The following is a 23,402-nucleotide window of genomic DNA, read 5'->3' on the forward strand; positions in this document are numbered from 1 at the left end:
GAGCTCACCAGCATTGTAGGGCTCCTGCTGCACCTCCAAAGGCAGATTCTGCTGCTCCACAGCCTTGTCCACGAGCAAAACAGCTCCTGGAAATGCACTGCCAGGCTGTGTGAGAAGCTGGAGTCCATCATGAGCCTCCAAGGATGCATTTGCCTCAATTCAGGCTCTGTGTGAGCTATTCTCTGTTATTTGTTGGCACCCAAAGGGTTGTTACGTTCATTACTCTGCTTCATAAATGTAAAATAGAGTCAGACTAATTGCCCAGGGGCATTGCTGGCCTCGGCCTGACTGACAAGTTGCTTTTTATTTACTAACTTCTTTGCATTTGGGCCAGTTCAGCCAGCTGAAGTTTGCTCTCTACCCACACTGTGTGTGCACAGGGCTCCTCCTCATCCCCTCTGCCCTGGTGTGGAGGACAACCCTGGAGACACCCAGGGAGGCAGGACCCAACACCTCTGGGGGCTGAAACCTTCTCATAAACCTTGGCCTGGACTGTCTTTGCGCTTTGTTCTTGTGTTTGCAACCAGCCTCCAAGATCCCTCCTGCAGTCTCCACCGGAGGTGTTCAGCCTGGAGAAGAGAAGGTTCAGGGAGACCTTGGAGCACCTTAATGTTCCTAAAGAGGCTTCAAGAGCTGGAGAGGGACTTTGGACAAGAGGTGGAGTGACATGACAAGGGGAATGGTTTCCCACTGCCAGAGGGCAGGGTTATATGGGATATTGGGAAGGAATTCTTCGCTGTGGGGGTAGAGAAGGCCCTGGCACAGGTTGCCCAGAGAAGCTGTGGCTGCCCCATCCCTGGAAGTGTCCAAGGCCAAGTTGGACAGGGTTTGGAGCAACCTGGGCTAGTGGAAGGTGTCCCTGCCCATGGCAGGGGTTGGAATGAGAAGGTCTTTAAATTCCCCTCCAAGCTAACCCATTCTGTGATTCTGTGGTCCTATAAACCCTTTTTCTGCTCTTCCTTTTGTTTTCCCATCAATTTTCACACTGTCCTTTCCCTGTCCCGCTGCCAGAGCATCCCTTCAGAGCCAGGGCTGTGTCTTTTCTCATGTCTTTGCTGTATAGTCTGACACAAATCAAGAGTCATAAAAATAACATCATTAAATGAAATGCATAATAATTACAATTATACATTCTAATACATAAGAATAAGGCTGTTTCTGTGAATGTCAAATGGCTGCAGTACCATGGGTAGCCAAATTCCCAGCTGCTCTTACTCTGCTGGAGACAAGGGTGGTTTCTCCTTTGGATCATTTGGCCTGCTGATCTTGCTTCCTGCAGCATTTTGGTAATCAGTTAAAAAACTTCAAAAATCTTCAACATCTGACAAAAATTTTGCACAGAAAGTGCAAAACCTGAAGAAAAGAAAGAGGGTTTATGCAGGTCTGAAAAGTAGGGAAAGCAAGTTCTGCTTGATTTCAGGCATCAGAAATTAATTCCTTATTTGTCCTGTGAAACCTGGGGGAAACCCTTGCAGATGCAAGGGAGAAGCAGGAAGGAAAAGCAGCTTAATGTGAGGGATGAGTGACTGCATTTTAAAGTTCCTTGGTGTTCTTTGCATGCTGTGGCAGCCTCGGGGCTGTGCAGAGCCGGGGAGTCCAAATTCCCAGGGGATTTCAGCATCCTCAGACTTGGCTTCATTCCGAATCAGAGCTGAACAGGAAATCTGTGAAATTATCTGCTGTGACAAGGGCACATCCTTGTTGTTTGTCCCCATTTGGTTCTGCAGGAGCTGTGATTTTTTTGTCTGGGGTGGGGCAAGACTCCCCCTGTGCCTCCTCCTGGATGAGGAATGCTGGGCTGGGGGCAGCTCGCTGGGAGAAAGAGGGGCAGGGAGAGAAGGAGCTGGGGGGAGCCTGGAGGGGTCTACACTGAGGAATCTCGAAGAGCAGGAGGTTTAGTTCAGGGAGCTGATGTGCTTCCCAGGTGTGACATCCCTGGAGGATTGGAACAGGCTCCCCAGGGCAGTGGGCACGGACCCAAGGCTTCCAGAGCTCCAGGAGTGTTTGGACAACGCTCTGAGGGACAGGATGGGATTGTTGGGGTGTCTGTGCAGGGCCAGGGGTTGGAATAAATCCTAGTGGGTTCCTCCCAACTCAGTTTGTGGTTCTATGAGCCCAGCAAGCACTGGGAGCTGCTGGTTTGGAAGGAACCATCACCCTCCAGACACACAGCTCAGGGAAGAAGGAGGAGGATTAGCTGTTGGCTGTTAAAATCCGAAGAATGCTTTCCTGGAATATCTATTTTAAGCAGCAAAGCACCTGCATTTGATGTTGAAATGAGGCATTTTGACACCTCTGTGGCTGGAATATGTTCCCATGAAATCAGACAAGCATGAAAGGCTCAGGGAGAAGCACAAGGGCTGTGGAGCTGTGCGGTACCTGCAAGCGGAGCTCTGCCAGGTCTGTGCTGGGGAGGTCCTTCCCGACGGTCCTGGAGTCCCAGAGGAGGGAAAAGGTGTTGTGGCTCTTCCTGGGTCTTAGAAAACACTCACAGGGTCTTTTACTTGGGCTCAAATATGAGTTTAACTCCCAAATACGAGTTTAACTCCCAAATACAACAGTTTCCTTTGCATTGCCTGCAAGGAAGGCTGAGGACACTCCACTGCTCGCCAGCCCTTTTCTCTGCAGCCCCTGGATGAGAGATTCATTATTCAGGCTGGATACAGCACAAACATCCCAGGATTTGCTTTGAGGAACAGATAGAAAGGGGCAGCTGAAGGATTTGAACTTTGTTATCACCTGGATCCTGCAGTTCCCATGAGGACTCAAGTAATTCTCTCCAACTGAACTTTGAACAACCTCTTCCAGAGCACATTTCCTTGGCTCTCGTGCTTGCACAGATGAGACATGGGGCTGCTCAGCTGGGAAGCAAAGCAGCTTCTCTCACAAGCCCTGTCAAGGGACCAAGGCAACCAAAAGAAAATATTTAGGTTTCCAGCCAGTCTTTTAGGAAGAAAGTGTGTTTTCAGTGTTTTCCAGCTCCAAGCTGAACCCCCAAATGCTGAAGTTCTCCATCTTTTCATCAAATTTTCATCACCTGCACCTTTCTCCAGAGCACAGAGAATCTCCCTGGCCATCCCCACCCTGTTCTGTGGTAACAACTGACTTCCTGAAGTGAGAATGGAGACATGATGGACCAGCCCTCAACCTTCTTCCTGCTCTCGTGGCTGATCTTGAGCTGTTTTGTTGCAGAGAGGTGGAAGCTCCAGAGAGCAGGAGGAGTTGGGATGCTCAGGGAACACGTGCAGATGTGTCTCACACTGCCCACAGGTGTAATTCAGCAGCACACACTGAACATACTCAAGGGATGCACCAAACCCAGCTTTTGATTTTTAATTATGAACAGTTGCTTACTGGAAGCCGGATTTAAAACATGGCATGTTTAGTGCCTTTAAATATTTTACAGAAATACATAATATGTGCCATTAAACACATTTTTATGTGATACAATGTCCCTTGCACTGCTATTATGCAAGATACACTGTAGTGCTAAAACACAGCTTTGACAGAGGTGAAGTTGTACTGGAGACAATTTTTTTGTTAATCACGAAAAGATTTTGGCAATATTCTTACCTTTTGTTTTTTAAAAAAATGAAAAGCTAGTTATTGAATCTTGTTAGAGTATCACCATTAAATAATCATGATGAAATTCTCAGCTGTAACGAAATAGAAAATATTTGTCATAATGGTAAGAAGAGAAAAACAGCTCTTTAGGCACCTAAATCATCCTTTAAGGACTTATATTAATATTTTTAATTACCGAAGGGTGTAAGATTCTTTCATTCCTTTTGGTTTTGTTTAGTCAGGATCCAGAGCTGAAAACACATTCAATTCCTCATTGAATCCATTTCTTTGCAGGTGGGGACTAAGCTACAGAAAACAGAATTTCAGACTAGCTTAATTTGAAAGTTAAAATTAAAATGGGCTTTCTGTGGGCTGTTTTCTAACCTTTGCAAGCTGTTTTTCCCTTGGTATCTGTGGACTGAGCCCAACACCAGGGGTTGTGCAGGGGTGGAGGGAGAGGGATGCAATGGGAAGAGGAAGCCAGAGGCATTCAGGTGTAGAAATGTCTGACAGTACACAGAGAAACACCTTCAAAACCATTGCTTTGGAAAACTTGGCTGCCAGTCATATATTCCCTCATTCCCCAGAGAGGTACAAGCACAGGGATATTTTTTCCAGGAGAGGATCTGGCAGTGCTAAATCTCCTCTTCCTCCCCGGCCAGGCTCCCCATGGTACACTCCACATGATTTCCAGTGCAGAGCCATTAACGTGCTCCTGAAGAATCTCCTGGACCTGCTATTTTTTCCCTGCCTCTGTCACTCTTTGAGTCTGAATCAAAAGGGGAACACACAGTCCTTTGTTTCTGCCTCCCCTGAGACCCCGGCATGGCAATTATCCTTCAAAAGCGGCAGAAACTTTCTGAAAACTCTGGGGGAAAAGTGGCTAATGAATCCAACTTCAGCAGCACCACAGAACTCAAACACGGCTCCTCTTCAGATTAGATCATGTCAGCCCTGAGCACAGGCAAGCTGGCCATTTGGCTGGGTCCCCTCTGGGACAGGGAAATTAAATGAGGGAAAGCAGATGCTCCGAAGTTATTCTGAAACTGGAAGACGTCAAGTGCCTTGTTATTCTCTCAGTGAAGCCACATGAATTTAACATTGGGAACGAGAAACCTTTCCCAGCGCTGAGTGTCCTTCTAGGGAAATTCAGGGTAATAAAATTCACTGTGTGATCTTATGGAAATATTTGGTTACACAATCTCTCAGCGAGTTGATTTTATGCCCCCACACTCACAAGCACCAAACACACGTATCTGAGTGATGGGACCAAGGTGACACGTGTGTGACACAGAGAACAAGGAGCTCTGGTTGTCAAATTGCCTCTGAAATTTCTCTTACCTGGCAACAAAAACCCATGGACAGGGTTTCTCTCACCCTGACAGGTTAGGGCTCTCCAAAGTCTCCCTCAGTGCAAATTTATGTAGAGAAGTTCAGAGGTGTTTTCTTGCTGACCCCTCTGTCCTTCAGGCACCAACACCAGATGCAACTTTGGAAGGTCAACATGGAAGGACAGACAGGGTCAGCAGGTCCTGAGGGCTGCATTTGTAGGGCTTGGATTTCACAGGAGGATTTTGGCATCAGGAGGGTGAGTGGCAGTATTTCTAACCATTTCTAACCATTTCTAACCATTTCATCAGCCTGCTCAGCCCCTGGCCTGGGCACACCACGGTGCTTCAAGTCCCAGACACTCCACGGGCACATCAGACACTGAAGGACTTGGGGTGAGTGTTTCCACAGAGCTGTCACATGAAGCTGGAGTTGATAAAGATGGTCCAGAGGGAAAGAGCAGTTTTGACTCAACTGCTGCTCCTGACTGACCAAACCACAGTGGAGAGTCAATAACTAAGTGATTCCAGGTATGGGGTAGAAACTGGAACACTTTATTGAACACATGAACACAATTTAAGGGCCTTGGGGGTTGGACATGTTAATGAGGAGCACGAGCTATGTTAATTAGGGAATTACACAAGTTTTTACTGCAGTTACCCAGTAGGTTAATATTTCCCTTGACCAAGATTACATGGGGAGGAAGAGGATCAAAGGGTTTAGACATGGTCTGATACAATCATCTCAAAATCCTTTCTTATTTTTGCTGCATGAGCCAGGTTAATCCATAAGTTTGAACTTTACAGGTCTTGTGAGGAGGGTCCAGTCCTTCAGGTCATGGGATTCCTCTCAGCCCCTGTTTTCCAAGGTTCGTGGCTCAGGCCCTCTAAGCTCCTTTCTGCTGATATTATATTCTGGGATCCAACACACCATGACCATCTCCCTGCCCAACATCTCCCTCTGCCCACCACCCAAACAGAGCCCCCACAGTGGCTGCTCTCCCCTCCCCTGCTCGTGTTCACTGTGGCTCACAGAACCTGTGTCATGAGCCACCAAAGCTCTGTGGGCATCAGGGAGTGGCTACTCAGTGAGGTGCAGCCAGGTAGGAGAAAGCCAGACTGCTCCAGGAAAGCTGCATCCCACATCCTGGAGAGCAGCAGGAGCACCTGCAAGGCTGTGTCAGGGGCAAGGTGCTGATTCCTGGTGGTGCTGGAGCCAAACAGCCCAGCCCGTGTCCGTGTCCAGCTCTCCAGGTGGCACTGGCAGGTGCCATGGGATGCCAGTTCTTGGCATGTGACGACCACCAGGATGTCCTGGCAGGAATGGGGGACCCACCTGCTGAAATTTGGGCTGCTCCTGGGGAATCAGGGAGATCAGAGAGCCTTCTGTGCTCACCGAGGTGCTGAGGAAGCTGGGCTGGTTCTCAGCAGGTCCCTGGAGCAGCTCAGCTGCTGCCCCAGCCACATCTGCAGGGAACTGTTCCCAAACACCTCCGGGATCATCAGGACAAACAGAACCCTCTCACACTGGTTTTTTAGTGTTAGAAAGCAAGGAATCCCTTTTATTTGCAGAGCTGGGTGTGTATGTGGCCGACAAAATTCCTGCCTCCAGACAGACACCAAGACATCACTTTTTCACCTTTTCATACCTTTTTAACCAAGAAATTATTGTTCACTGGTGTTTAATTACATAATTCTCTTTCATTAGTATTCCACCTTCTCTTGGTTATTGATTTCTTCCTTTCTGTGCTAATTTAGTTATTTTTAGTCTTTTTAATATCTTTTTCCCCAGTAGTGACTTTCTGACACAAATAATGAGCCTTTTTTAGTCTTCTCCATTATATGCTGGTTTCTGCAAAAGGTCCTCTTTTCCAGATGTTAAACTCCAGATGTCCAGATCCAACAATCCATCTTCCTCTTCTGGAATTTTTTCACTGAAGCACATCAAGGTTAACTTTAACAAAATTTACAGTTTTGGTACTTTTTTCTCCTATGTTCTCACAAAAACACATGATAACTCTTTTCTAAATGCTGGCTAAAACTGATTTATGGTCTAGCACACAACCTATGGTTAATTAAAACAATTAATTAAAAGCTCATTAAAACAATTAAAAATATTAGAAAATATATTATATAATTTCCAACAGAACCACAAAGCTCTTGGTATCAAAACCACTCAGAACTGACTTCTCTTTATGGCATGTGCTTCTCCAGAAAGTCCCAAATCACTCCCATCCACAATTCCACAGGCTGGGATGCACTTTGAGTTCAAACCAAAGGAACTGGTGAGACACACAGTCAAAACAGTTTCATGTTTTGCAATAATCCATGATTTCTCTGAGCCATTTAAATGTTTACAGCATTTTGCATCCTCTACAACGATCTGTGTTGCCTTTCTGTGATCTCTCCCAGACCTTGCAGAAGAAAATTAATGAGTTTTCTGCATTTTCCCGTCACTTCAATTACTCTCACCTCGCTCCTCACTCATTAGGATGACTTTGCTTTGAGAAACTTGACTTATTAAAATGAGTCCCTTGTAGGTTTTAAAATGTGGTTGTTTGCTGCCTTTAATGTGGATGTTCACTTGTGTGAAACAGCCAGTGAAGAACAGGCTGGAGCTGGCAGTAAACCCAGGGTTTATATTTGGTGTTGTATTAAGGCCTCACTGAAGGCTGTGAGGACCCTTCTCTGTAAAACCCCACACAGGTGCCCTGAAGTTCTTAAAGCCCACAATGGATAAATGCTGCCTTATTAACACAGTTTTGCAGAAGACATAAAGCAGACAAGACATTAATTAAGCTTTTGCCAGTCCTGACCATCCTAAAGTCATGAATCAGTTCATTCTCCCCCTCAAATTATGAGTGATTTAAAAATTACAATCTGCTTTTTGGCCTTCTCAACATATATTGGTGGGTAGGTTTTCATTTACCTGCTCTCCTCCTAACCTTCATTTACAGCTACATTTGAAGCTTTTTTTGCTATGACAGAGACTAAAATATTACAAAAATTAAAGATGAGACATTCACTTGACTCCAGGTGAAGGGACTTCAAAGAGAGTGATAACTAGAAAAGGGCTCAACAGCATGATAAGTAACTTGACTGTGAGTATGGAAAGAACCAGGAGTTAAACCAGTATCTCCACTTACAAAGCTAGAGCAGTGTTTCTGTATTCAATGCCCAAATCTCTCATAGGGAAGAAAATTCAGGAAAATGTCTTTTTTTCCTGTCATTCTCTTTATCCCCTGGCTTAGAGTAGCTAGAACTTGTCTCATCAGGGTCTAACACAAACCAGCAAAATCTCTCCCGCTCTTCAGAGCTGACTCTCTCTCCACAAGGAGGTTCTTCCTCCAATAAATTAATGTACTGCCAGGATTTGTGGTTCCCCACCGTGAGCCAGGCCCCATGCTGGGCCCGTCTGGGTAAAGCTGAAGGGTAAAGCTCAGGTTGGCTCTTCAGCTCATGCCTGAGATGCCTCTTCACTCCAACTTCAGAACAAAGCAGGAAATAACAATTTTCTTCTCATTTTTCATTGAGGATCCTTGATTCCACATGGCATATTGCTGCATGGAGAGGCCGTTCTGCCTCTTTTTGAGTGAACAAACCACAGTCACAGAACAACTTCAGAAGCTGGAGTGGGCACAAAAGGTGTGGCTGTTACCTCCCCATCGCTGTTAAGGACTCTCAAGTGCTTTGCTTTGCTGCAGCTCTATCCATTGGGACAAACTCTTTTCTTTTGTCTCCTCGACTGCAGTTTAGTTCTGAATATCAACAAAACAAGGTGTCCAGTGTGTTGATGCAGCACAGCCTGGCTGCTCCTCCTCAGGGAGAATTGCTGTGACCAATCTGGATTTAACAGCAGACTGTGGCACTGAGAATCCCAGAATGGCTGGGGTGGGAAGGGATCTTAAAGCTCAGCTTGTTCCACCCCCTGCCCTTAAAGCTTCTTTTTGAATTATTTTGTCTTTGCACCCCTTTGATTCATATCCATATTTACTGGTTTCCACTGTCCACAAAGAGGAAAATACTGAGACACCACTTATTTCCATGCAATTCCAAACAGAAGAAAGAAAACCAAGCCCTTACGTTTCAGCAGCTGCCTGAGGTTTATTTGGTCACCATTTCTGGAGGAGGACAAAGCCCACAAGTTATTTTAGCTCCTTCCTGTTCTCATCAGCCATGCAAATCCCCCACGTGGCTGGGAAATGCAGCCAGAGGATGCAATGTTTTCATAATAATCAATGTTTTTTATGGAATCAGAGAGTCAGAGAATGGGTTGGGTTGGAAGGGACCTTAAATTTCATCTTGTTCCACCCCCCTGCCATGGGCAGGGAGACCTCCCACCATCCCAGGTTGCTCCAAGTGCCGTCCAACCTGCCCTTGGACACTTCCAGGGATCCAGGGGCAGCCACAGTTTCTCTGGGCAACCTGTGCCAGGCCCTCCCCACCCTCCCAGGGAAGGATTTCTTCCTGATATCCACATGAAGATACGTCTGGAACAGCTGGAGTGGCTGCTGGAGCAGCTGCCCCCTCACCAGCACAGTGTTGGATCCCAGTGCACGTCCCTGCTGCTCCAGCTGGAATATTCTGGAGTCTGAGGCACCCCAGGTCCCCCTGCCTGGCACTGGGAGAAAACATCCAGAGTAACATCTGGAAAATACAGGGAACAAAGCTCTTCTCTGGTCTTCTGGTCTTCTATGGACCAGTGTAGTCACCAGTGCACACCAGTGCCTGCCTCCCATCCCAGTGCTGGCCAGGACATCAACCACTGCCCAAATCCTCCTGTCTCTGTGCATGTGAGGGAGGGCCAGCTGGCCAGGAGGGATCCATAGGGATGTTCCATCAGCATGTCCATCCCCATGGGAGCTTAAGGACATCAGTGAGGCCCCAGGAAGGTCGGGATATCCTGGGATGTGCTGTATTCAAAGGGCCACTGTTTTTCCAGAGGTTTAAATGATGCTCTTCTGCACCTGCCTGTGGCCCTGCAGGGCTGGGTGAGGGCACAGCTCCCACTTCCACACCAGCTGGAATTGCTGCGTCTCTGTTGGCAGTTGGCATTTCTCACTCAGCTGAACCATTTCCCACACGACCTTCCCTTTTCCAGAGCATTTCAAACCACCAGTGAACATCAAGCAATTGTGGTGTTTGCTTTGCACTGATTAAACCCCACTTTATTGGGGTATTTTAACCTCCACTCTCCTGGTGCTGCCCAACAGCTGCTTCAGGAAGCCAAGATCCCACATGAACAAAGAGTCACTCCCCAGAGCAAGAGTGAGGCTGAACTTTATCAATAAAAGCTTGAAACTTGGTGTAACTGTCCTGCCCACCCTGCCAGAAATTCATCACCAAAACGCCTCAGACAGCACAAAAGACAGACAGGATATTTTCTAATTGATAGGAGATCTATTGAAAACCTATTCCCACACTTTAATGGGATCACAGGAACACCACGGAGGTGGAGAGCTCATCAGAAACTTTAATGCTTCCCATATGCACCCGAAAATACCATTTGCAGAGCTTTCTTCCCTCTTTCATCCATCTGCCTGGCCAAGCTATTCCTTTTTTTCTCTTATTTATGGCTGTAATTTTGATGCCACAGTTACTGTACACGATCTGCTCTATATTTCTGTTATTTGCTTCGAAATTGCTCTTTTCAGCTTATCTCTAAAATCATTTATTTGCCCACAAAATAACCAGGCCGTGAACTATTTCCTGGCAACGAGTTTTGCAGAGCCCAATCATTCTGTTTGCCCTAATGGTGGATATGCATCCTTTATTATTGCACTTAAATGCTTATTAACAATTCATGGAATCTTAAGTGGCTGAAAAGACAGGGTCTGGAGCTAAATATTTCTAGAGAGTGTCTTAGCCCAGAGCCCCTCTCTGCAAGTGTAGGATTCACAGCGGAGAACAGCAGAGCTTGTAGTTGGTATTTTCTGGGTAATTGCATTTTTTAATTAAGAGTATATTTAATCCATGCACAAAACCAAGTGACACAACTGCTCAGGGGCTGCTGGAAAAGGCTGAAAAGAGTTTTGCACAGTATATCCTTTATTTTACCAGCCTTTATATTGTGGTCACTGGAGGTGGTGAGTACCCTGATCCCAAAGCATGAGGTTCCTGTGGTTTCATCACACCCATAGGCTGTTCCCAGGCCTTGCTCAGCAAATTATGGTCACATTGAGTCTGTGTTTGGACTTAGCAGCACATGAACACTCTCAGGATTTGCCTTTTCCCTCATACAATCGCTTCCATGGCACAGACAAGGAGGGTGGAGGCAAGGAAAGGCAGTGGCCACCTCTGCACCCACCACTCAGGGCATCCTGGGGCTCCCTGGAGCAGAGGGTGCCTGGAGAAGAGGCTTTGGGGTCATCTCCATTGCAGGACATTGAGACATGTTCCTTTTCTGCTCAGCTTCAGAGAGTTCAGTGTCTGAGTAAAGAGCAGAAATGCAACTGTTCACAGGTTAAAACCTTCCTCTTCTGCAGAGGACTCAGAAAGTCCCCAGTGTGTGTTTGTGCACCGGCTGGGAGAGAAAATCATGGAATGATAGGATAGTCCTATCCTAAAGGATAGGATCATCCAGTCCAAAAAGGATCATCCAGTCCAACTCCTGGCCCTGCACAGACACCCCAACAATTCCCCTCTGTCCCTCAGAGCGTTGTCCAAACACCCCTGGAGCTCTGACAGCCTTGGGGCCGTGCCCACTGCCCTGGGGAGCCTGGTCAGTGCAGAGAAGGGTGAGGGGCTCTGCTTTTTAGCTAATTTTTACTCCCTCTAATTTGACTGTCAGAAGCAAAAAGAGGAATTTTAAGTTGTCTGTATGCTCATGAACCTTTCAGTGAGCAGCCCTTAAATTTTAAGTACTTTCCAAGCAACAGCTGAACCTTCCAAAGCAGCAGCAGCTGCTGTCTGGGCTTGTCTCTCCCAGGGAGAGCAGGAATGCGACGATGCCACACAGAGGCCTCTGGGGCTCTGACACTTAATTGTTCTGACACTTAATTGTCCTGCCGTTGAAAAGCCCATCAATTTGGAGGCTCTCCCTGGGGGTCCTTCCTTTATCTTGATCTCTATTTTTTTTCCTTGTTTCACACCCAACCCTCCCAGCACAGCAAGCTCAGGAAACACATTTGTCTCCAGCTCCATCAGCAGGTTTTTGTGCTGTCACTGTGTGAGCTCTGACACGGGTGGTTAAATACTGGAGGACAGGCCTGTGAGCAGGAAAAATCCGTGTTTCCTTCCCACTGGCTGTCATGCAATGCAAACTGCTTTGCATCCATCTCCACTGAATCCATAAAACCCACTGCAAGAGATGGAACCAAAGGAAAGAAGGGAGATTTCTGGTGGTGTTCTCCTGGGAAGGAGGGTTGGTCCTCACCAGACTGTCCTGGGAGGCCAGAAGGGAAAGTTTGGCATCATCTGAGCACCATCAGTTCCTGTGCATGACAGACAACAGCATAAGGAGAAACAATACCAGCATTTATTTGTTCAGCACCAGGAGCAGTGGCACTCCTTGGAGAGGAAGCCCAGTTGGGAACAGGATGGGCAGGAAGAGGTGAGGTGGCTGAGGGAAGGATGCTACGACTGGGGCTGCTGCTGGAGGCCCATTCTGAGGGCTGGGAGCACAAGTGGAGTGGAAAAGTTTTCACCAGAGGTCTTTGGTGTGGGCAGACCCAACCTGTGGAAGAGCTGACTAGCTGGGGTCCTGTCCTTGGAGGCATCCTGGTGGGCTTCCAGCTCAGTGCTCCTGATGGTCCTGCATGGGCTGAGGCCTGGTTGGGGAATCTGGTTTGTGCTGAGCTCTTCTCCAGTGGGGCTGGAGGGTTTGGAGCTACCTGGTGGCATTTTGAGCCTCGGCAAGTGTGGCCACAGCAGCTTCAGTAGTGCTGGTTCAGGCCAGGCAACAGTGGCCTGGACAAAGTTAGGAATGGCCACCAATATTAGCACGAGCAGCCTAGAGAGGGGCAGGAGCAATGGGGTGCTGATCATGCCACAGCTAATTTAGGGGTCAGATGGAATTTTGCCAACAGAGCTTCATTTGTACTTGATCTTAGCTTGAAACAATTGGGTTTGAAATGGATATCAGACACCTCAAATGGCAAATATCCTTCCAGTGATCAGGGGAGAAAGTGGTTCAAGTTTTACAGACAGCAGAGGAGGAGGTGCCAAGCTCCACAGTCATTTTCTTCTCCTCATAAATCTTGTGATGAGACAGGAGGGGACCCACTGAGCTGTTCCCCAGCTGATCCCACCCTTGGACACAGGCAGCCAAACCCCCTCAGTGCAGCCAAACCCCCTGAGAGCAGTCCCTGTCCCAGGTTCAAGGCAAACCTTTCCACCAGACTGGTAACTGGTGCAGGGCCAAAGGGTGGCTGGAAAGGGAAACCAGAGGCCCCCACAGCAACTTTTCGGAGCCAAATAATTTTAATTTGTGGGCCAGAACAATTCAAACTTTGAATATTTGCCAAAATTCTTCTTTAATGCAAATTTTTTATACCGTTACTCATGTTCCAGGCCTGGGGGATAGATAATAAAAACAATGAAAGGAGAGTATTGCTTGGCTTCCTCTGGTGAGGAACCAGCACAAATAAAACAGGTTGGTGCTTTGCAGCCAGTGCAAACTCCCTTTTTAATAGGAACCCCAAAGCCTCACTCCTTGCTTTTGTCTCCTGTAGATACCACTTGTCATGTAATGGATCTTTCATCTCAATAGGGCTTTTAACTTCAAACCTCTCAGATCTTTAAAGAACTGCAAAACATTACAGGCAGAGAGAAACTTTATTCTAATTTGTTAGATGTAAGAGAAAAAGGAGGATGCAGCCACTTCAATGAGCGGAGACTGCCTTTGGAGGGGGGCTCCTCTTGCTAAAGTCTCTCTGGGTTCTTTCTTCCTAAAGGTTCACTGAGGCCCTGGCACAGGTTGCCCAGAGAAGCTGTGTCTGCCCCTGGATCCCTGGAAGTGTCCAAGGCCAGGTTGGACGGGGCTTGGAGCAACCTGGGATGGTGGGAGGCATCCCTGCCCATGGCAGGGGGGTGGAACAAGATGAACTTTAAGGTCCCTTCCAACCCAACCCATTCTCTGACTCTCTGATTCCATAAAAAACATTGATTATTATGAAAACATTGCATCCTCTGGCTACATTTCCCAGCCACGTGGGGGATTTGCATGGCTGATGAGAACAGGAAGGAGCTAAAATAACTTGTGGGCTTTGTCCTCCTCCAGAAATGGTGACCAAATAAACCTCAGGCAGCTGCTGAAACGTAAGGGCTTGGTTTTCTTTCTTCTGTTTGGAATTGCATGGAAATAAGTGGTGTCTCAGTATTTTCCTCTTTGTGGACAGTGGAAACCAGTAAATATGGATAAGAATCAAAGGGATGCAAAGAGAAAATAATTCAAAAAGAAGATTTTAGGGAACATCAAATTTAGCAGTTTTCCACACAAATTTTTTTACTAGATCTAAAAAAAAAAAAAAAAAATATTAAATCCCAGAACCCAAAAACCTTTCCTCTCCCCTCCTTTCCATCCTGCTGAAGTGCAGAGCAGGCTGTGTCGATGCATCATGATTTCCTCTTTTAGGAGACTCCTGACAGCCCAAATCTGCTTTATTTTGTACAGTCTTCACTTTCCAACACACCAGACACCCAAAATTCAGATTTTCAGAGAAGAGCTTCAGGAGCCCCCCTGAGTCTCTGCCATCCCAGTGAAACAGATCATGGAATTACCAAACTTCAGGAAATTCTGTCCTCAATTACCTGACCGGGGAGTTTTTAAACAGAAAGTTTAAACATTTATTTTTATGTCACCTTGCTCAGCCTCCTTTCCTATAGGAGTCTTTGGAAATGCTTAAAAATTATGAGTTCTTATATGTTTTGAGGAGACTTCAGTTCTCTGAAGCTTTGCTGTGCCCCTGACATTGAGAGAAATAAGAGCCTTAAGCAATTTACACTGGCCAAGGCTATAAACAATTAAACCAAGAGTTTAGGAAGCAAGAAGGAATACCATAATTAAATAATCGTACGACATATTATATACCTTGATTGCTACAAACTGTGGTTTCAGAGCCAACAGAAGTACCACAGACATGGTATTTATTCTCAGACAACTAGCAGAAGTGTAGGGAACAGAACAAAGGTCTTTATGTAACCTTTGTCGACCTCACCAAGGCTTTTGATCCTGTGAGCAGAAAAGGTCTGTGGCAGATTTTGGAATGCTTAGGATGCCCCCTCAAGTTCCTTAAAATGATCATCTCACTCCATGAGGATCAGCACGGCCAAGTCAGATATGGCAACACACTTTCTGAGCCCTTTCTAATATCCAGTGGTGTGAAACAAGGCTGTGTTCTCGCTCCAACCCTATTCACAATCTTTTTCAGCAGGATGATCCAAAGGGCCACAGCAGACCTCGAGGATCAGGACGGTATCTACATTTGATATTGTACTGATGGAAGCCTTTTCAACCTAAGGTGACTGAAGGCCCACACCAAGACCTTAAACCATCTTGTCCAGGAGCTGCTTTATGCTGATGACTCCACCCTTGTCGCTCACACAGAAGCAGCCCTGCAGCGTTTAACATCCTGCTTTGCTGAGGCTGTGAGCTCTTTGGGCTGGAAGTCAGCTTAAAGAAGACAGAAGTTCTCTATCAACCTGCACCTCAGGAAGTCTTCCATCATCCCCATATCACCATTGGCCAATCAGAGCTCAAATCAGCCCAGCAGTTTAATCAGTCCAGCAGTTTAATTACCTAGGGAACCTCATCTCCTCGGATGGTGAGATTGACAGAGAGATAGACAGCAGGTTAGCAAAGGCACACAGTGCCTTCGGAAAGCTTCATAAAAGAGTTTGGCATAATAAACACCTGAAGAAAAGTACCAAGATCAGTGTTTACAGAGCCATAGTACTGTCTACTCTCTTACATGAATCCAAATCATGGGTCATCTACCACCACCACCTGCGACTCCTCGAACGCTTCCATCAACGCTGCCTCCGTACAATCCTAAACATCCACTGGTCAGATTATGGGACCAATCCATCTGTTCTAGAACAAGCAGCAGTCACAAGCATTGAGGCCATGTTGCTGAGAACACAGCTGTGCTGGGCAGGGCACGTCTCCAGGATGAAGGACCAACCACCCCCTCCCTAAGATCCTGCTCTATGGTGAACTTGCCACTGGCTGCTGCAAGAGAGGAACCACGAAGAAAAGATACAAGGACTCCCTGAAACAACATCTCAGCCTTGGCCATATTGACCAACATCACTGATCTACTCTGGCCTCCAGTCGGGAGGTCTGGAGACACCCCATCTATAACGCTGCTGATGCCTTTGAGAACGCAGCAGGATCACCCTTGAGGAGAAAAGACAACGCAGAAAGAATCGTGCCTTGCAGAATTTACCATCTAAGGAGTCTTTCTGCTGTGCCTTTTGCAACCAGACTTGTCTGTCTCGTATTGGCCTCATTAGCCACCAATGCACTTGTAACAAATGTGGGTAGAGCCCTCCACAGATCTTCGTTCCTGAAGCCTGGCCATGATGATGACTATAAAAACATTGAATTTCATCTGGGGAGGTGCAGAACTGTAGGAAAAACATTTGTGGAAGTTTGGATTTGATGATGTGAGAGATCTTTTCCAACTTTAATGATTCTCTGATTCCGGGATTCAGTTTTCACCAGGAGGTCAGGGAGGTTTCACAACAGCTCAGCACAGAAATCTCCATCCGGGAGGGTTGCAAGATTTGGCTAAATAAAGTCAGAAATAATCTAACACTGACCAGGTCTTCTCAGGAGATACCACAAGAGCTCATGCTTCAAACCTGGCTGAAACATTTCCTTTTGTGTGTTTTTAGAAGTGCAGAAGTTCTCTCCCTCGTTTGAGCTGGTTGAGGTGCCCTGTGGAAGTGTTACCCAGAGAGCAGCCCCTGCACAGGGTTCATTCCAGCTTTATTCCTCCCATTTGTCAGCCACATCTCACTTCTGTTCTGTTGACTGCAGAGCTGGGAACTGCACGGCATAATCAGTGATCTTTAGCCTGTCATCAGCAAACAAGGGCTCTGGAATCCTCAGGAAGCCTCTTTTGAAAGCCACGATTATGCACTGACCTCCACATTTACTGCCTGTGCCCTAATCCTTTGCAGTTTTCCCCGGGATTGTCAGAAAATCGATGATCATTTGCATTGGGAAGCTCTTTCTCACAGCAGAGCACACGGTGGGTGTTGCCTGAGCTGTATTTGTGACTGCCCCTCAGTGCAGCAGCACAGAGCTCACAAACCTGCACCCCCTGGCACGTTTAAGGCATCTGCAGTGATGTGGCAGTTCCTAGTGCATGTTTTAGGGTCAAACCAGCCTCTGTAAATGGCCATTTTCAGATTTTTTCATTCTGCCTGGAGGCTGCAACCCCTTCGTGCCTCCAATTTCTCTCCAAGCTGGCACCGCTCCACTAATTCAGCCACATATGAGGAGAGAGTTTTTCCCTTTTTTTCATTCTGTGGATTAATCAGAAACTCTGCAACCACTCAGGCACTGGTTGTTCTGCAACATATTCAGATTCCATGCAAACATTTAGTCTTGTTGGTTTAATAGTGCTATTAAACTGCACAATGGGTTATACTCTCTACTCTCCACTGTAATAAGGAAAAATGCCCTAATTTTTCCCTGTCAACACCACCATTGGAACATGTTGTTCCATTTTCTCTGTGCTAGTGGCCAGATTATCAGCATGTTATTGAACAGATATTATTTCTCCCAAGATTACTTAATTTTCTAAAAGAAAAAAAAAAAAAGGGTGCTGTGTGTGAGACTGTGCTGTAGAGAATTCCAGGTTAGTTGAGGTTGGAAAAGACCTTTAAAATCATCCAGTCCAAGAAATAAAGCAGCACTGCCAGGTCTGCTTCTGTCAATTCCTGCCCCTTCCAGTGGCTTTGGAACTACTTGGCTATTTATAGGAGAATGGAAAGAAGATGAGCATGGAATGGGAAGAGACAGCAGATGCAATGACCAGAATTCCTTGGGAAAACAGCCTGTTTCCAAGTGCTTGACTCCAGGTAGAAGCTCCCCCAGCCCCAGCAGCTTCCACAGAGTTTCTTGTATGTTTTGATCTCTGTTAGAAGAATCATGACTTGCCAACAAACGTCTTTCCTCCTCATCCTCACCTGACAGCCCCCTCACACACCTGACTTTACACAACCACCAGCTCTGCAGCGTTATTTTACCTGGTTATACTTCAAAGAAGGTCCTACACCCCTAAATGCCACCATCCATCCTGCTTGTGCCTGGTTCACCACCTTATCTTTTGAGAAACACATCCAAACAAAGCAAAAAATTCCTGGTGTGACACCCCACTGCAAAAAAGGGCCCGTTTTCCTGGGATTCTTCTACTGCTCTTATTTGGCCTGGGAGGAGAGGCACTGACAGCACACACAGCTGGGAATAAAGCTGTATTTGTATGAAGCAAAATGCCTTTGAGGTTTTTTAAGCCCCCAGCCTGTTCCACAGGTTGTCAGTGAGCCCCCTGCATGTTGATCTTCAGGCTGGAGGGCGTCTGGGGTTTTTTGAAAGCAAATCATTACTCATACTCCATTCCTTCACCCACTCTCAGTATTGTGCTCCTGTTATAGCTTATAAAGAGATTGCAAAGGTATCCTTGGGGGTTAAAGTCCATGGTCTCAAAGCATCAGTTGGTTCTGACATCCATTAATATTCTTCTCACCTGAATTTGTGACGAGGTTCATGAATTTGTTATCACACATCTGCTGGATTAGGGAGGCCTGTGGGCTCTTTTAGGATTCACCACTTCACTTCCCCTGTGCCTGCTGGATTAATGAAATGGGCAGCACTTGATCAGGTGAATTATCAGATCCAACAATCTGGGAGGGAAAAGGGAGGGAAAAAAGAAAAAATTAGTCACTGAGTGCTATTGGGGAAGGCAAATATTGAACCAGACAATTTTCTATTTATTACAAATATAGGGTAACAAGTTAATAAGCCAAATGTAGGTAATGGCCATGGTACTGCTGAGAGGAATTATATGGGAATATAAAATCTTATATGCATTGCATATATTTGCTAATGCTATAATGAGCTGTGCTGGAAAGCACTGAAAAATGTCTTGTGGAATTTAAATATTAGTAGTTAGTGGCACTTTTGTCTTCTGTCTGTAGCTGCAGAACTAGTCTTTTCATTGCTTTGTACAGTACTTGTTTCCTTTCATCCCTAAAGGTTCAGCTCACACCTCCAAGAGTCACAGCCCAAAGCAGAGGGTGGGTTTCTGGAAGCCTTTGCTGATTTTTAGGGATACCAACCTGGTGCACAGCACCTGGGCATCCATCCTGCCACGTGGGGTGGGAGTCTGAGGGCTCAGTCTCCAACTGGGAAACGGGGATGAGAATTCTTGCCAAAGACATTTGGTCTTTTGCAGGGAGGAGGTAAAAAGGCACTATTTTACTGCACTGGACTGGAGAATATCGATGCCTTTGCATTACAGTCCTTGGTCTGAATTTAAGGCAGAGAGGTCTGGCAGTGTTTGAACTCTCTCTGTTTCTAAGCCCTCCAGCTACTGCTGAGACTTAATTTTCATCCAAACAATTTCAGTAAAAAAATTTAAACAACTAAGCTTAATAAAAAGATTAATAACAGGGTTTGCTTATAGGCTGGGACTGACCTTTTCTTGACATATGTTCATGTCTCACTGATATTGAAATAACAGGTAAACCTTGTCCCTTTGAAGCCAAATGTTGATGGAGCTGCCCTGTGGGTGTGATGCCAGGCAGGGCAGAGCACTGAGCACAGACACTTGCTAACACTTAATTATAAGATGTGCCATTGGCAAAAGGCTGCCTGAAACATCCCTGACACATTAGGAAACACATTCCAGTTCCATGATGAAACTTTGATCTCTTTGCAGGTGGTCATTTGCATCAGAAATGCACCAGAAACCTGGGGATGGGTTTTGCTCCTCTCTCCCAACTGCCCCTCTCTTGCCTGGCCAAGGGCAGCAATGACAACTCCAACCACTTGGAAATCATGGCTCAGGTCTAAAAAGCATGGTTTGAAAATAATGGCACTTCCAAAAATAGGACAAATGGAGGCTTGTTGAATCTGCTCTCTGAGGCCCAGCAGGATTCAGGTGAGTCGTGTGCTCTCATTTGCACGAAGAGGCACAAACCTCTGTTTTTAATCACAAAATAACCTTGTTGGCTGGCAATTCCTGAGCAATCCATGCATTCTGATGGGGGCTGGGCAGGGTTATGAAACTTCTGATCACAGAATTAGCACTCGGGGAAGACATGGCCCAGCTCCTGACGGATCCTGAGCAATGTGGGTTCTACCTCTGTATCATCATCAGCTCTGAGCAGTGCCACAGTCACTGGAGAACCCACAGGGAAGCAGCAGAGGTGAACCCCATGACCAGAATGGATTTTCAGAGAGGCTCTGCCTCCTTGAGCAACATCTGGTCAATCCTGTCCACTGTGGGACACCAAAGGCCCTGTGAGATGTTGTCACGTGTGGGTGTGAACCAGACACAGACATTGCCCTGCCTTTGGTCCTCGAGGAAAGGTGACAGGGCCACAGAGCTGGGGAAGGGTCTGGAGAGTCAGTTCTATGGGGGGGGGGGGGGGGAGAGGGGGCGGGGGGGCCTGGACTAGAAGAAAGGCGGCCCCGGGGGGGACCTTCTGGCTCTGCAACCCCCCGACAGGAGGGGGGAGCCGAGGGGGATTCAGGCTCTGCTCCCAGGCAACAAGGGACAGGACCTCAAGCTGTGCCAGGGGAGTTCAGGAGGACATCAGGAAGAATTTCTTCACAGAAAGGGTAGTCAGGCATCAGAAGGGGTTGTCCAGGGAGGTTTGGAGTCCCCATCCCTGGAGGTGTCCAAGGAATGACTGGACATGGCACTCAGTGCTCTGGGCTGGGGGACAAGGTGGGGGTCGGTCAGATGCTGGACTTGGTGCCCTAGGATGTGCATCCTGGGGGGCTCACCCATATAGAGCTCTCAGTGTGCAGCTTATGGGGCCAGGAGGGTGGAGCAGCCTTGTAGGACTTGTGCTGGTGTTGGCTGGAAGGCACACCAGGAGAGCTGGGCAGTAGGGACAGAGCTTAGGAAAGGGTAAAGCTTTGACTGGGCGAGCACATTGTTGCCAGAGAAATGAAAATCCCACCCCCCAGCAGGGAGGAGTCTTAATGATCCTATGATTCCATGAGAAATTGGATCTGAGAGCTCACAGAGACCCAGGGCTGGGCAGTGCCAGGCTCTGCCAGCACCTCTGGGGCTGCAGGAGCCCAGACAGGAGCCCAACCTCTGACAGTGTCAGGGAAACACCTGAAGTTGTTCTTTACCAAGTGCACAGAGTTGTAGCAGGGAAAAAGAACGCTGCACAAATTTTCCACAAATAACCCCTGGGCTGCAAAACCTCAAGTAGTGGTTGAGAACAAAGCTTTGATGCACTCAGGGGTGAGATATTGAATGCAGAGGTCACAGGTGAGTGCCAGCAGTGCTGCTGGGACTTTTCTCTCCTCTCTGAGTGCACTGAGGCCAGCACAGACACGAGCAGGCTCTCTGAAAGATCCCAGCCAGCTGTCAGAGATGAAGGGACACAGCAGACTGACAGACTTGCTACAATAATTTTGCAAGCTCAATCAACTTCTGGCTGAACAGGACACCTGGAAGATTATTTGTTAAGGCTTTTCCAGGTCAAGTACAGAGGTGTGAAAGGCAGTGCTGGTACAACCTCAGCACTTTGCAGCTTCCAAGCAAGTCAGGTGTGGCTTCTTGCTTCCTGTGGCTGTTCCACAAGCCTCATGGCCAGGTGTTCTTCAGCTGAGGTAATGCTTTTGGGGTGCCCTGAAGCCCATTTGTGCACCCATCCCTCCTCAGGGACAGGTAAACCCTACCTGTGGCTGTTCCCAGTCCACCTCCTGGACCTCTTTGGAAGGTGGAATGGGTCCCCTGACAGCTCAAAGACTTCATTATGTCACTTTGAAAAACTTGGAGACAGCACTGATCTAAACAGTGTGTAAGGTAACAAGACCTGAGACAGCAAACAAGCAAGCAAAGTCAAACAAAAACAAGTGAATTCAAACAAATATTGTCTGTGCTGCTTCCAAAGAGCACTGTCTGGGGTGTAATTCTGTCATAATGCACCTAGAGAAGGAAGGTGAAATGTGGTCACAAGGAAGCATTTAAGCCTGGCACAAAACCTCAGCTCTGAGCCTGGCTTTCCACCTTCACAAAAAGTGGCCTCATATGGTTTCTTGTTTGGGTTTTCATTTCTCTTAAGCTTTTAAGGGCTGTAAAACAGACACTTTGTCTTGTGCCATCGTCTTGGATCTTCTCAGGGCTCATTATCAGAGCAGGGCTGGGTTCATTATCTGGATATCTGCCATGGGAGCTCTGAAGGAGAGAAGAATCAGCAGCAACACCATGTTTTTAAGCCCTCTCTGGTTTAAAAAGCAAGAAAAAAAAGCCCTCTGCTCATCTGCCTCTGGGGCAGCTCTGGACGTGAACAAGGACACAATTATCTCTCTTACCTGATCATAGAATAAGCCCTGTTGGAAAAGACCTCTGAGATCATCAATCCAACCCTTGATCCAACCCCGCCGTGGTTCCAAGCCCATGGCACTGATGCCACATCCAGTCTCACCTTAAACACCTCCAGGGACGGTGAATCCACCCCCTCCCTGGGCAGCCCATTCCAATGGCTGAGCACTCTCTCTGTAAAAAATTTCTTCCTCATATCCAACCTAAACCTCCCCTGGCACAGCTGAAGACCCAGCCCTCTTGTCCCACTGCTGGTTCCTGGGAGAAGAGCCCGACCCCCACCTGGCTACAACCTCCTGTCAGGGAGTTGTAGAGAGTGAGGAGGTCTCCCCTGAGCCTCCTCTTTTCCAGGCTCAACACTCCCAGCTCCCTCAGCCTCTCCTCACAGCACTTGCATTCAAGTCCCACCTCCCTGCCATGCTGTGGCTCTGGCTTTTGTAGCTTACAGAGAAACTTCAGTTAAAATGAACCTTTGGATATCTCTGACCCCAAACTGAGCTGAAAAGGGATCAGGTAGATCAGGTTTAGGAAGGTCTTATTTTTAAGTCTCTCCATATTCAGTATTGAGCCTCTGATCTAATATTGGATTGATCTCACAGGAAAATGGTGCTGGGGTTTAAAAACTTGTGCTGGTGGTTTAGATGTTGCTGAAGAGCAACAGATTATGAGTGATGCATGAAAGCAGATACAAGTCCTGCCTAGGGTGTTGCAGTGGTGTCTGAGGGGTCTGGTACAGCTTTGCCCATGACTGCAATCACTGAATTTGTGTGGCAGGAGAAACCCCTGGCAGCAGCAGAGAGGCAGAGTCTTCCTGCCCAATAAACAGCCACCAGCAGGTCAAATCCTCAAAGCTTGAGCTGGGCAGGGTTTGTGTGAGCAGAGGATGGGATCCAGGGACAGCAGGGACAGCTGCTCAGAAATCCATTTACAGCCATCCCTACACTGCATTTGTTCTTTGCAGGCACAGACAACACCTCACCCAAGCTGG

The sequence above is a fragment of the Corapipo altera genome, unplaced genomic scaffold (genome assembly GCF_003945725.1).
Source record: "Corapipo altera isolate COAL_440 unplaced genomic scaffold, ASM394572v1 110, whole genome shotgun sequence".
NCBI lineage: Eukaryota > Metazoa > Chordata > Aves > Passeriformes > Pipridae > Corapipo > Corapipo altera.